Raw genomic sequence first — 14815 nt, forward strand, 5'->3', positions numbered from 1 at the left:
GGGATGTGTGTCTAACGATACCCTCAGTGAGGGATTGACATTTAGGCTGTCTCAGTCCCAAAGGTGAAATTGTCAGTTGACATCTGAGAAAAGCACAGAGGGCCCTTTCAGTGGCAGTGGTATCTCTTTGTGCTAAGGTTTGTTGGTTACCCCTCGAAAATGCCTGGCAGGAATTGGGGGGGCAGACAGCAAAATGGGCACATTGTGAATAACTGGTGTGATTCCTTCAGGCCCTAGTGAGATACACAATGAATTCACTGGGCTGCAGAGATAGAAAGCTCTCTCTAGTCGGTTTATCTGAAGATTTTAGATTATAATATTTATATAAGTACATTTTAAGTTAACTGAAAAAAGATACAAATAACTCACCTTTGTTTTTGAAGTATTAAAACAAAAAAAGCAGAACTAGGAGAAAATGCAAAGCACCTGCTATCCCACCACCCAGAGATAAACAAAGATAATATTTTACTGCATATCTTTCCAAACTTTATTGTCAACACACACACACACACACACACACACACACACACACACACACACACTGGTTTTTGTAACTTGACTTTTTCATGTAATAATATCAGAATATTAGATTGGAATCTTGGGATCCATTAAAAATGTACAGAATTTTATTCAGTTTACCAAGCCACTATAGTATTTAGTGTTTAAGAAAATACAAACTTATACAACCAAGTCCCTGGGGCGGCGGGGTTGTATCTAGCTGACTAGATGATGAAATTTTAAGTTATTTAAAAATCGATCCACTACTAACAGAGTATCCTTAAAGCAATACAAAAACAAAAACTAAACAACAAAAAAGGGCTGATGAAACAAAATTTTTGGACTGGAACCCGGATTCTTTGTCCGCCGGAATCAAAGAATGAATCCACAGACAGAAAGTGATATAACAAAGGTGGAGATTTATTGAAGAACAAGTACAGACTCCCACATGGGGAGAGGTGAAGAGCCCCACAGAATGGGCTCCCACGTGGGTTGGGGGAAAGGGTCCCACTGAGATCCTTTTCCCCAGGGCTTATAAAGGCTGCAGATCCCAGTGCCTTGACATCCCCTCTGACTGGCCACTACTCCCTTGGGCTGGTTACCATAGCAACTCCTGGGCTCAAAGGTTGAACCTTACCTGTTGAACCTCACAGGGGACACATGAGGTTCTCCGCTGCCCTCCTTCCTTATTGTTTTCCTATTCCCCCTGGGCTTTCCTCTTCTTCTGGATGAAGGGCTGCCTTCTCTTTATTTTGTAAATATAGACCTTTTGCTGTTCCCAGCTCCCTCATTCTACAGAAATGTACCTGTTGCAGCTTTTCAGCTTCCCTATTCTATGGAAATATACCTTCTGCTGCTCTGCAGCCCTGTGCTTCCTTCCTTCATGGTCCCCTTAATTTCTAAAATTTCCTAAAACCTGTCTTTTTCACCCCCCAAAATTCCTGTTTCACTGAGAGGAATGATTAAATAAAAAGGACGGAACAAGTGTGTAGGCGCTTACCTGGTCAAAGTCAGAGGAGAGCTTTACCATCTGTCTCAGGCCTGGCCATGCGAGTTTGATCTAATAAAATACTAATAGCAACAAAGAGAAAAGTTATAATTTATTGGTCCCAGGGCAGGAACCAGCTCTAAACTGAGTAGTTTGTATACATCTCATTTTTATTTTTGGAGTAATCTCAGATGAAAAGGAGAAAAATAAAACCGTTTAATTACATCATACCCCACTCAAATATAAGGCCCAGAAGATGGCCAGAGGATTGAGATTTATATACCGTTCTGAGCTCAGGACCAGGATAGGAGCTGGGACTTCACAGCGGGAAGCAATTCAGAGGCAGGTGAGAAGAGGAATGCTTGGTAAACAAAGGTTGCAGGTAAGCCCCTCAGGCGAAACAATTACCTGGGAACTGCTCGCTTCCTGGTGTAGGCCCTCTTCCTAATGTAAATTTCTTTTCTAAATGTAGATTTCCCTTACAAAAGAGTGATTTTTATTCTGTTTTCAGAGCTTCTGCATCAAGTTTCTTAAAAATAATTAGCTCAAAATAAATCCTTGTACCAAAGAGCCGTATTTTGGGGCAGCACTTTCAGCTACCCTTCAGTTAGGAGACGGAAAATTATCCCCAAAATGACCTTTAAAAAATTAAGCTTCTTTATTTTGTTTGGTTTTAGTTCTCGGTTCTGTTTACTTTGGTAAATGAGCCAGAACTTTCAGTGGGTCCAACAAGCAGCTGTGCTAAGGGGGCGCTCCTTACCCTCGACCCAGCTCACCTTTGGCAAATGTACAGGTTTGCCCAAAGCTAAAGGTTGAACCCGTGGAGGGTTGCAGTGATGGGATTTCCTTTCCTGGCCTTGCCTGTTAGTAGTAATGTTTTAATGTTTGGTTTTCAAATGCTGGAATCAGCAAACTCAGGAATGAGGATTTGAACGGGACAGTGTGGTTAATGACCATTGCTTTATATTTATGTTTTTGTGTTCTTAATTATTTGTTTTAAACTAGAATCAATGTTATTTTTTTTAAAAAAAATATTTTTATTGATTTCAGAGAGGAAGGGAGAGAGAGATATAGAAACATCAGTGATGAGAGAGAATCATTGATTGGTTGCTTCCTGCACGCCCCCTACTGGGGATCAACCCAGGCATGTGCCCTTGACTGGAATCAAACCAGGGACCTTTCAGTCCGCAGGCCAACCCTCTATCCACTGAGCCAAACCAGCTAGGGCACTTTTTTCAATCTTGATATAACATCTGTGCTAGGGAGCTGCAGAATAAATATATCCTTTAGATATGCCTAGACATTTCTGTAGTAAATAACAAAATTTGAGATATCTATCCCATTTAACAGAAGTGATTGGCAACAGGAATTTCTGCTTAGAAATTCTCTTTTAAGATATGCATAAAATTAAAGAGGGAAGTTTTTTCCATTATTATACATGTATGCTTTTCTCCTATTAATCTGTCTTTGTCAGTTTAATTTTCAGACCCAGCCAGGGAAACTAAGAGGGTCAAGGAAAACTTTTCCACCCACTACCATGTTGTTGTTTTTCTCTGTTGCTATGATTGGAGTCAGTCTTGCAATGACAGTAGTGTGCATGGGGCCACAATGATCTGAATTAAGGGCTAAATTTAAGTTCTTCTGCTTTCCAACTTGGACAGCACTCTAGATGTTTCCGATACCTCCAGGGAAATCTTTTCACCTCTGCAAAATAGAGATAAGGGCGCCCACGCAGTGACAAGGGGTTTATGGGGCCGGTTATGAGCCGGGGCATTTGTGGCTTGGAGTTTAAGCACTGCAAAAAGGAAGAGCTTTGTTACCTTTGACACTTTTCCTGTCTGTGTTTGAGAAACTGGCCTACATAAAAATGATCGATGGAGAAAAGAGGAACAGTGTTTTGTTTTGTTTTTTTCAAGGAACTTGGCTAAGGAGAAGTAGTTCACAGCAGAGCACTCAAAAATACAAAGGTTTCCACTAGCATGTAAACGGGCTTTTATTGAGAACCAAACCACAGTCAATGAGCTGTCTCTCTTTAAGGACTACAAAAAGCCCTCAAGATAATGACTGGACAAGTATTAATTCCTCATCCCAGCAAATAGATGTGATAGCCTGGTTCAGGTTGAAAGACACCCCTCAGGACCACTCAGGAGCCATTCATCTTGAAAAGCTGCCTCGCTAAAGAAACTTCTTCAACAAGACGAAGAATGGGAAACAAAACAAACTGGACAACTCAAGATTTGAGGAATTTAATTCAACATTAAATAAGATGTTGTCGATAAAGCACTGGTCACATAGTAAGCTGTAGTTAAATTGTTGTTACATTTATTTCTGCTACTATCACTAGGAGAGAGACGCTGGCCAGTGTTTATCAGTGGTTAGAGCGTTGGCCCCAGCACCCAAAGGTCTCAGGTTCATTTCTGGTCAAATACCTGGGTTTTGGGTTGACTCCCTGCCCTCAGTTGGGGCATGGGTGGGAGGCAACCAGTTGATGTGTCTTTCTCACATCAATGTTTCCCTCTCTCTCTCTGTCCCTCCCTTTCACTCTCTGTGAAAATCAATGAGAAAAATATCCTCAGGTGAGGATTTAACAACAATCAACAACAAAAGAATAGGCAGGGAAAAATTGGGAAACCATGGATTTTAATTATCCCAGCCTTTAAAAAGAAATTATAATTATGTGACATGATAAAGGCACTAATTATCACTACAATGGCAATCATAATATACAAATGTGTCAAACCAACATGTTGGACATCTGAAATATGTCAACTATACTTCAATTAAAAAAAACAAAGGAAAGGAATCAGCGATTCAGATAGGCAAGGACTGACAAGCCTGCCAGTGTGGGTTTAGGAAAGAAGGCAGGTATAACAGCTAGTCTGGGCTCTGTTACCATATGGCTGTGGTCCTGGGCACTTGAGTTCAACAACAGTGAACTGAGGATCTAGGTTCCGGGCACTGGGAATGAATAAGTCATAACTCTTCTAAGTAGCTCAGAAGTTGCTTTATATTTCAGGGTCTCCTGTCTACCATCTGAAAATGACCTAAATCAGCATTCCTCAAACTTGAGTGATGTATGGTATCCTTTTAAAGGAAAGGAATTGCTACGTTCTGCCAGCATTATTAATTTACTTTGTTTATAATGTAAGCATAAACCACCTAAAGAAGCATAAACCCCTTACCTTATAGTTGTCATTCAATGATATAACTGAAGCAAATTTATAAATTAAATATTTAAAAAATCAAAAACATTAGATACAAAAAATAATGTTTTTTGAAGTAAAGTTCTGTTTTCATCATGAATATAGTGCCTCCCCTTACTCAATTCTGTCATCATTTTTCTCTGTTCAAACTACTGGGAAACCAAACCACTGCATCCAGTGAGTCTTGTCATAAATGCAGTTTTTGTTGTTGGGGAGGAAAAAAAAAAATTGTCCTCTCTCCTTAGAACAGTGGTTCTCAACCTGTGGGTCGTGACCCCTTTGGGTGTCAAATGACCCTTTCACAGGGGTCACCTAAGACCATCGGCAGACACATATATACTTACATATTGTTTTTGTGATTAATCACTATGCTTTAATTATGTTCAATTTGTAACAATGAAATTGGGGGTCACCACAACATGAGGAACTGTATTAAAGGGTTGCGGCATTAGGAAGGTTGAGAACCACTGACTTAGAAGTTCTTCCAGCTGGTCTAAGAATTAAATTGATTCAGGACACATTAATAGGAGAAAATAAAATTTTACAAAGCCCAAGGAAATAGTTCCATAACTATTTTCTCCTGTTAATCTGAATTTAGAAAGAGAGGAAAAGGATTCACCAGTTTTGTTTCCACCAGGCCTGCAGACAGAGATCCAGGATGCTGACGTGGTCAGAGGTCCCAGGATCTCTCAGCTGCAGCTGCCTTGTGGAGAAGTGGGGGTTGGGGGAGGGAGGTGACTGGCCATTAAAGTTGATTCTCTAACGACACCAACTGTTGTGGAGGAAACATTTCTCCTCTATCCTTCTAGGTTCTTCTAGCTGGTCTAAGAAATAAACTGATATGAGACAGATTAACAGCAGAAAAAAGATAAATTTAATTTCAGACATCCAGGGGCTCCATAAGAATATGGGGGCCCACAAGCAGTCAGGCAATTTGAATGTATACGCTATTCTGAACCAAGGAGAAGTGGTTTGAGTGTGGGACTTCAAAGGGGAGGAAGGCAATTCACATGAAGGTGGAAAAGCATGTGTTGGGTAAACAAATGTTTTCTGGGCCATGCAGAGACAATGGGACACTGAGAAGACTTGGGCCTGCAAGCCCTGCTGAGGCCCCCCATCTCAACTAGCCCCGATTTTTGTGGTCGTCTCTGGTGATAGCTTTCCTTCCTAGAACAGGCCCTCTATCTATAATCTTTCAGGCAGTTAAGTGGGGGCAGCAAACATCAGACACTGGCAACATGGGAAGCAGCAGCCATGTGGGCATGGCTGAGTTACATTAATGGTAGAGCTTGGGGGCAAGTAGCTAGCAACCTTACCCAGGCCTTCCGACCCTCCGTGAGTACTGAGCAGCCCTCCAGCAGCAGTCTTTGTGCGGTTCTATCCTGCGACAGTGACACTCCTTGAATTACCTTGGGCAAATAGCCATCCTCTCTATGCCTCAGTTTTCTTAACTGTAAAATGGAGGTAATAACAGAATCTACCTATGGGGTTGATTGTGGAGAATAAGTGAGGGAAGGGCTTAGAACTGGGCGTGGCATATAGTGATCACTGAATTAATGTTAACTCCCAACCATAATTATTTCTTCCTGATATATTTTATGTTACAATTGTGGACGAAAGGGGCCACATGATAACCTGACAAGCTCAGGGGAGGCCTGCATGGCAGTCTTGCAAACTCAGAGACCTAAAATAACCACAAAAGATGGTCTGAAAATTAAATATTTAACTACAAACAGGTTATAGTGGGTAGTCATGTCCTAGGCCAGTATTTTCCCTGATGAGGATCAACTTCAGTGGTTCTCAACCTTCCTAATGCCACGACCCTTTAATACAGTTCCTCACGTTGTGGTGACCCCCAGCCATAAAATTATTTTCGTTGCTACTTCATAACTGTAATATTGTTACTGTTATGAATCGTAATGTAAATATCTGATATGCAGGATGTATTTTCAGGGGTCGCAACCCACAGGTGGAGAACCACTGACTGAGCCCATTTGTCTTTTTGCCTCTAAGATAACTTACCTACATATCTGCGAAATGTCTGGGTAAGTTGTAACTTCCCTTTTTTTCTAGGCCCCTCAGGGCACAGCAAATGGCACCAGGACATTCTCTCATTGTTTTTGTTATCAACTGTTAGTTCTGTTAAACTATCCTCTATCTATCTGTGTAAAAGAAGCACATGTCCATCATTTCACTTTTTCTCCTATCCCAGAGGTTTCCCTGCTTTGCTTTATCCCACCTCCTTAGTCTATCACCAGTGGATTTCATGTCACCCACCTACGTTCCTTTCCTTTGATTGCAAGGTGTAAATACAGACGTGACCCGCCATTCTCCAGAGCATTATCTCAGTTCATTGAGGTTATGCTTCCCGGCATATGTCTACAGTTTGGCTCAAATAAACTCACAAAAATTCTTTACAGGTTTCAATGGTTTTTCTTTTGTTTTTTACGTTAACACAATCTATTTGTTTTTGAACTAGCTACAATGGGACTCTGTTTCTTATAATGAAACTTCTATAAAACAAGTAGGTGTTGTAATTTTCCTTTTGCGTCTCCTTAGTTCTTCATCTGTGCTGGTAAGAAGTATGGGCTTTTGAAGCAGTGGTCATTAGAATTGGATCTCTCATTTTTAGTGAATTCATTTTGACCTCTGATAAATTAAGACAATGATTTGCTGTAATGGTTCAAATTTAAGGAAAGATCACTATTGAGTGTGTTATATTAAATACAGGGACTAGCGAGATTTTTTCATTTCTTAGACAAAGAGAATAAGTGGGTAAGTTAAGTTCTGAGAAATTCAGAGCCACAGGTCCCCCAGGTAAGAATGAAATGTATACAGTTAAAGGAAAGGAATGGAGTGGGATGGTATACAGAGGGGGCCAAAGAACTGGCTAAAGAGTAGGGAATAAATTATTTCTGTCCCATAAAAAAAATGATTTTTCTTTTTCCACCTCTTTCTTTCCAAGTTTCTAATTTAGTCTATAGGAAAATAATTCCTCCTACCTCTGAGACCTGTTTCTGAATTAACAACGGAAATCAGAGGGAATGCAGGGCCAGTGCCTAACACACGGAAGGAGCTCAGCAAATGTTTGCTTGCCTGACCTGAACAATAAAATGCACTTTACAGACAACTTTGTTAGAAATACTTATTCCATAAAACAAAGGGTCTCTTGAAAGCACCACAGAATCCAGAGGAAACCAACATAGGCCTGGTGAAAGAACGAGGAAATGTAATGGCCTTAATGTTTTGTTTTTAGGAGCACTTAGTCACACCTACTAACCCAAGACTTTCCCAATCTCCATGGAGACTCAAGAAGACTCCACTACACCAACATAAAATAAGTGTTAGCTTAGAGCTGCCAGACCTCATGAACACCAATTTCCCACATGACTAAACATTTCACAAAGCACCGGGCTTCCAGGAGAACCGTGTAGGAGGAGCGGGCTGGCCTTGAGCTCTGCCTTTGCCTGTAACCCACTGTGTGACCAGACAGGTGCTTCACCCCTGCAGATTTTTTTTTCCATCCGTAAAATGAAGACATTCATCTTCTGGAGATAGTCTTTAAGATGCCTTCTGGCTTGGACACTAAATTAAAGCATGCTCAAGTTCAAAATTTAGATTGTGGGAAATGTAAAATAAGCAGATAATGCAAAGTTCAGGAAAGAAGACGGCAAATTACAATTGGAGAGTCCAGGGATTGTTAACAGTGTCTGCGGTAGATGACCCTCCAGTGATTCTTGCCTCCTGATCTTCATACCTGTGTGTGGTCCCCTCCCGTATTGAATAGGGCTGACCTGTGTAGACAGTGAGATTTACAGAAGTGACTGAGTGTGCCTTCTGAGGCTAAGTCATAAAAGACATGGTCGCTTTCACTTTATCCTCTTAGATCAATCTGGGGGCATCAGGACACCGTGTCCTGGGGACACGTGAGCACGTAGAAAGGTCCACATGAGACGGGATTAAAGACTCCTGCCAACAACCATGGGGAGAACTGTCTGGAAGCAGACCCTCGGTGCCAGTCAAGCCTTGAGATGAATGCAGCTCCAGTGAACACCTGGACTGACTTCCTCAGAAACCCAAGCCAGGACCAGTCACCTGACCAACCCCGAATTCCTGAGCCACAGACACTGTGCGAGATAACAAATGTTTATGCTTATTTTAAGCCACTGAGTTTTCTTGCATAGCAATGTGTAGCTGTTAGAATGGCTATTTAAAAAAAGATAAACGTTTTTACAACATGCACTGGTTGTTTCATCTTTACTCCTTAATTTATTCACTCATCAGAAAATTTATTGAAAATTTATTCGTGCCAGACACTGTGCCAGGTGGTAGAAATTCCGGGGAAAAAAAATAAGTCTCCTATCTTCAAGAAGCTCAAAATCTGAGAAGCTGGGGGTGGAGAGAGTGGTGCCAAACCATAAATGCTTGTAACAGATGCCACTTTAAAATCCCTGCTTTCATATCGCATCTTCTCTTCCTGCTGGTGTTTTGAGTACATAAACTTTGGCTGTGGCTTCAGTGGTTGAAGAGAATGCCACATGATTGTTTTTGGTTTTAATAAGAGTGATCAATACCATCAGCTCCCCTTTAAATGCTAATGAATGCTTTAACACAGCAGATGCAAACATACAGTACACTGCAGATTAAAATTAGGCACAAAATTAAATTGCTTACACATAGCAAAGGAGGCAGTTTGGACATCTTTATAATCAGTCACAGCCAGCTGACAAATCTTGAATTGTCCCTGAACCAACACTAAGTCTCCCGCAGTCTCAGCCAGAACAGGCATCATCTGGTATCAGGAGTGTGTGTGCCTGGTGTTCTGGGTACAAAAAGGGGAAACAGCCAGGTCAGGCTTTCAGTGAAGCTGCAGAAGCAGCCGAAGCAGGGCTGTAGAACCCACTGGGATTAGGAACAATTGGTATCAGAAGGGCACCAGAATTTGTTGCCCTAAAATATGCCTCCTTGTCATAAGGATTATTTTAGGCTGATTATTTTTAAGAAACTGAAGACACAGAAGCTCTGAAAGCAAGTAAAGTTACCTGTTTGTAAAAGATATAAGGGCTTCATTTGTAAAGGAAGAGACGGATGACCAAATCTCTAGAAACTCTCATCGATGGACAAGGCAATGACTTAATCCTGTCTAGCAACCTTACTCTGTTTACTGTGCTTTTCCGGGTCAGCCCCATACCTGGCTCCCTCCCCTACTCACCAACATCTGCTTTTGTCTTTAGATTGAGATGGATTTAAGGCGATGGCGTGGGCCATTTTGGGGAGTTACTCCTTTTTCCTGGGTATCTCCCTGGTATACAGGAGTTAGATATGTTATCACATTTCTATTTGTTTTTCTCCTTTTTTTAAAAAAAAATATTTTATTGATTTTTTTACAGAGAGGAAGGGAGATAGAGAGTTAGAAACATCGATGAGAGAGAAACATCGATCAGCTGCCTCCTGCACATCTCCCATTGGGGATGTGCCCGCAACCCAGGTACATGCCCTTGACCGGAATCAAACCTGGGACCTTTCAGTCCATAGGCCGACGCTCTATCCACTGAGCCAAACCGGTTTCGGCTGTTTTTCTCCTTTTAATCTATCTTTTATTATGGGGGTGGAGAGGGTTTCAGCCAAGATCCTAGAAGTATAGGGGGAAAACTATTTTTCCTCCTCCACATATTAATTAAAACAACAACAACAAAAAACAGAACTATGGGGCCATGAAGTGAAAAGTGATATAATGAAATTCTATAAATATCTAAAAAGACAGTGTCTGTGTGTGAATTTCTTGAGCATACATAGTGTTTCTATTGTCTTTTATTCCTGCGACAAGTGTTTATTGAAAGCCTGCTTTGATAGTTCTACACTAGGTAAAGTTCAAAATGGAAATGAGTTCACTATGCTGTAAGGGGCTGCTTCTTGGGAAAAACAGACAGACCTTTCTGTTGGGAGCCTTTGGTATACCCAGAATCTGCTCTCAGCAATAAGTCCAAAAACATAATCTCTGTTTCAGAGCTGTGCTTAATGGCCCACTCCCATTGGCAAAACTCACAAAAGACTGATGTGTAAAATGAAAATGGCAATTATTTGAACACTAGAAATATACCTCTAACATTGATCAGAGATGGTTGTTACGGTCCCTTAATGAGCATGAGATTAGAACAAGAATTTAGATGATTTAATGGTTTGTTAGCCTGGTTAATGAGCTAATCAATTAATGCTTTCATTCAACAAATAGATTGAGTACCAAATACGTCTGTGAGATACACTGGTGATCAAGACAGGCATAGTCCCTGCCTTCATAGAGCTGACAGTCAAGTGAGGCATACAGACAAGCAAATTTTGTGACAATGATAACAAAGGGGGACACATATGATTGAAACAGAAGGTTCTATTTGAACACATTAGGAAGGGCCCGCCCCAGAGCTGGGTGGGGAACAGAGAAGGTTTCCTGGAGGTAGTGATATCTTAGCAGAGAGCTGAAGGATGACTTAGCCAGACAATGTGGGGGAAGCTTGATGGAGGGAGTAAAAGTTTTGGAGACAAGAGAAAGCATGGTAGCAAATTTAGTGGGGCTATCGTGTGGTGATTGCTATGGGGAGAGGCAAATGGAGATGCAGAAATGGTAACAGGCGCTGGATGATATGACCACCTTCACAACAGGTTTATCTCTCTGCGACTGGGTAGATTCTCAAGTCAGTTTGGGAGGAGCTCTACTGGACAAGACTGTCCTGTGCATGGGCCTCCATGACTATGCCCCCCATGAAGACCTGGTATGGACAGTACCACTAACCTTTTCCTTTGTGGATAACCTTATTCTGGGCTTCTAAGGCTGACACTCCTGGCTGTCCCCAAACCCATCTGCAACCCTGCCACTGCCTCTAAAAGATTCAGGCTCTCTTTGGATTGCTTCATAGCTCCCATCTGATTTACAAATATGTTTTTCAGGCCTGAGAGGTATTGCAGTGTTGTGGCCATTCCATCAATTAATTCTCTGGACTTAGTCTTATTTTCCTATTGTCAATTTTGTGGGCATCACTGAACTGTTCTCACAACTTGCAGAGGAGGGGGATGGCAAGGGTTAAGTAATGGTGCAAGGGAGTGTGTGACAAAAGGTCCCCAAGAGGGGTACAGAATGGAGAAAGTGGCCGGAACTGTGTGGGGAGGCCTTCGGGGAAGCAGATGTCAGCTGCACCCTGAGAGCTGAGTGACATTCATCTAGGATAGTGGGAAGGAAATTCTTTGGGAAAGCTGAGTAAACAGAACATTGGTTCTGAAGAGTACATCCTGATTTTAGTTTTGAATGAACTATGAGGTCATAAATTGCTTTCATTTTTTAACTCTCTTGCTTTGGCCATGTAGTATTTGGCCAGCTGATTACTCAAAGGGAAAGGGCGATTGAGTAAGAAGTCACTGGTCCCTGCAATACTAACGCCTTGACAATTTTGAACTTGGCACTTATTCTACCTCTGCAATCTCATAAACCAGTTCCGGTAAAAGAAGATAGAGCTGGGTCCAGGTCTCATGCTCTGACTTCCTCAAGGCATCCTGGCTTAATTGTAGCTTCTCAAATCCAATGATGGCAAAAGATTTTTTATAAGCCTCCTGAATGCAGTGTCTACAATTCAAAATTTCAATGAACAAGTTGGCACAATCTAAATCATGGCATCTTATAACTGAGTAGTTTCTGAGTGCCAGTGTGCCAGATACATGCCAGAGCTGTACCAACTTGTTGAGGTGAAATGCTAAGTTACAAAGAAGGCACTGAGAAGACATAAAATATTTGGCATTTCTGAACAGAAACAGTTGCAGTAAAGTCAGAATGCCCTGAGCTGTAGCCAAAGTGTTCTGACCCTGTCATTTTGAACTACTGGATGTTCTGATCTTGCTGTTTTGACCTACATCCATGGGAAAAATTTTGACTCTATATCTATGGGAAAAATTTTTTTAAGCAGAACTATATAACTATTTTTGTCAAGAAAAATTTCATGGCGTGAATACCATTATGTCCATTTAATTTCCCGATTCTCTACCCAACATAATAGTTTCTCATTTTCATGTTAATTTTTTTTATTGTACTAATTTTCTTCCCGTGAGGTCAGTTCTTTTCAATTTTACAATGAAGATGTTTATATATCAAATTTTCTTTTGTTCATACCAATTATCACTTGTGCCACTAAGAGGTTTTGTGTGTGCCCATTGTTTTTTAATCTGATTATTCACAGGTCAGCTTTTCCTGTTCTAAATTTTACTATGCATAGTTTTAAACATTACAGCTTAATTTTATTACTTTTATGAACTAAATTCATGAATTGGTTGAAAACAATTGTCAATTTATATTTATATCAGAAGTAATCCTTGATAAATAACCCTTTATAAAATGTTTTCCTTTACATATTTAGGATTATGTAATTATTCGGATTAGTTCTATTTTTTGGGTTAGTTCTTATTTATTATTTATTGAGTTTTAGAAAAAGAGAGAGAGAGAGATGGAGAAAGAGAGAGAGAGAGAGAAACATCCATGTGAGAGACATCAACTGGAGCTGGGCTTGAACCTGCAACCCTGGTATGTGCTCGTGACTGGGTCAACATCCTCACCATTGGGCACCATGAGCCAGGGCAGAACATCCAAATCTTATTATTATTTTTACAACCAATAAGCAGACTCTAGATGTTCTTATTTTGGTTTTGACCGAGAGCATTGATGCTGACACGTATTTTCCCACGAGATATTACAAAGTGGCCAGTTGTGTGGACTGTTGGAATAGCCTCTTTGTGACCAGCTGCTACACTAAATAGGGCCGAGGTCATTAAGTTATTTTACCACCAGCCAGGACTCTCTAACCCATGGCCCGAAAGCAAGAAGGGAAAAACAGCAATCATTTACAGTGCCTTTTAAACCAGTTTTAAATCATTCCCCAGAATTCACAATTTGTTTAGTAGTTAAAACCATATTTTGTGTTCCTTTCAGAGTAGCTCCGTTAAGACCCTGTGTTCAGCTACTTACCCAAAAATTCTAGTCAAAGAAAATATTTTACTGCATTTGAATGTAGCATACCATTGAGATAGCATACTTTGTATTAGTCCATCTTTCTTTAACTTTAAACACGAACAAGGGGAACATAACTAAAAACTGTGGTGATATAAGTTTAGTGAGAAAGGGTCCAGACGGAGCTTAACACCTTAGAGAAGGTATCCAGGATGGAAAAGAGTGCCTTGCTATTGGATTTCACCGTTTCCCATGGCTTTTGCTTGTAAAGGCAGATGGCAAGCAGTGTGACTTATAAAACCAAGTTGTTGAAGCAACGTTTAGATGACAGCTTCCCTCATAAATAAAGGTCATTTCCTATAACCTTGACTTTAATGCTACCCAAATACAGTTTTCCCCACCAGGCCCAAGCACTGAGTTAGAGCAGGGCAGCCACTCTGGGAATAACGTACGCATGTACTTGATGACTGATTTCTATTAAAAGAGGATTGAACCCCACGAAATTACCAGGGTGTCATCAGGATTTGGCGAATCCTGTGCATGGCAAGGGACACTTGATATTTAGGGCGAGTGAATGTTAAAGAGAATCTCAGAATATATTGAAAGTGACATTAATTTATTTGACACATAATAAGTTTGTTGCACACCCCCTACTCCCTCCCCCCTGTCCCCCCTCCCAGTTTTTTTGGTTTGTAAAATATGAGGATTTCACAAGTTGGATCCACAATTCCCATCCTAAATGGCAGACAGTTTTCTCACACCTGCACCGGTTACCTCTTTGCCCCCAGCTGCTTAGCACTTCCTTGCTGCAAAGATAGTATTTACTGTCTTGCTGGAACAAGAATGTTGGTAATTTTAAGTTTCTCCGGCTCTGAGCTTGTGACATTATTATCCTGCTTTGTGTCAGTTTCCTTACAGATTTTAGATTTCTGACATGCCAAGTTTCCCTCTTTGCTCCTCCTTTGGTAAAATGTTGAAAAAAATATTCAAGATGGAGAACCGAAGATGGCGGCATAGGTTAACACCAGAGATTGCTGCCTGGAACAACTAAGTCAAATTAAGCTTGATCCAGGGAAAGGACAACGTCCAGAGCCACAGGAGGGCTGGCTGAGTGGAAATTCTACAACTAGGAGTAAAGAGAAT

Source organism: Myotis davidii, unplaced genomic scaffold (assembly GCF_000327345.1).
Source record: "Myotis davidii unplaced genomic scaffold, ASM32734v1 scaffold370, whole genome shotgun sequence".
Lineage (NCBI taxonomy): Eukaryota > Metazoa > Chordata > Mammalia > Chiroptera > Vespertilionidae > Myotis > Myotis davidii.